Here is a 911-nt window from a genome sequence, read left to right as displayed (position 1 = left end):
TTTGTTTTCTTTTTCTCTTACACTCAGAATAACTTTGGCATCAGTTCGGGACAGCTCATGTGCAAAATGCAAGCTCCATTAGGCCAGGCTGAGAAGAGCCCAGGCTGCCTTTACCCAGCCAGTATCAGTTGTGTTCCAGAAGATGTCCAATTCAGTCAAGGCTACCTACCACCTGCCAAAAATTAGAAAAAGTCAGCACCTTCAGCAATGTCTCTACTTTTTAAAAAAATTGCATTATCCATGTGACATTATTTGGAGCCCTGCCCACAGTCAGCAGTCACTTATGCTTGTCAAATCTATATAGGAATCCTCAAGTCAACCATTGTCTCAACAAGCATTCATCGAGCATCCTCTATGCACCTGTGCCCTAGGCTAAGGATACAGAATTAAAAAGACAGATTCCATGTCATCAAGGGATTCACAGTCTAGTGGGAATGATATACCATGGAATAAGTAATCTCAATATGGTGTGATAGGGCACTTTATTCAGCCAATACTTATTCAGCACTTAGTCTGGATTTAGCTATAGGAACACAGAAATGAGTTGTTAGCCTTNTGACAGTGCCTGCAAACCTGGAAAACAGAAAAGCGGTCACGTTCTGCACTTGGATTCTGGGACACACACTCTCCTGGTCCTCATTTCTCCTCATTGGCTGCTTCTCTTCAGTCTCCTCTGCTGAGTCCTCCTGGCTTCCCCCTTCAATGCAGAAATTCCTCAAGTGCTCAGTCCTGAGCCCCCTTCTCTTTTCAAACTATATTACTCTTTGTTGATCTCATCCAATCTTATGGTGTTGAATACTATCATTATGCTAATTACCACAGCATGAATCTTTCTCATTAACTCTAAACATGTATATCCAAATGCCTACTCAACATCTCCACTTTTAACTAGGGGTATGGAGATATCTAAT

The sequence above is a fragment of the Galeopterus variegatus genome, unplaced genomic scaffold, assembly GCF_000696425.1.
Source record: "Galeopterus variegatus unplaced genomic scaffold, G_variegatus-3.0.2 Scaffold12837, whole genome shotgun sequence".
NCBI classification, from domain to species: Eukaryota; Metazoa; Chordata; class Mammalia; order Dermoptera; family Cynocephalidae; genus Galeopterus; species Galeopterus variegatus.
This window is presented reverse-complemented; position numbering follows the sequence as displayed.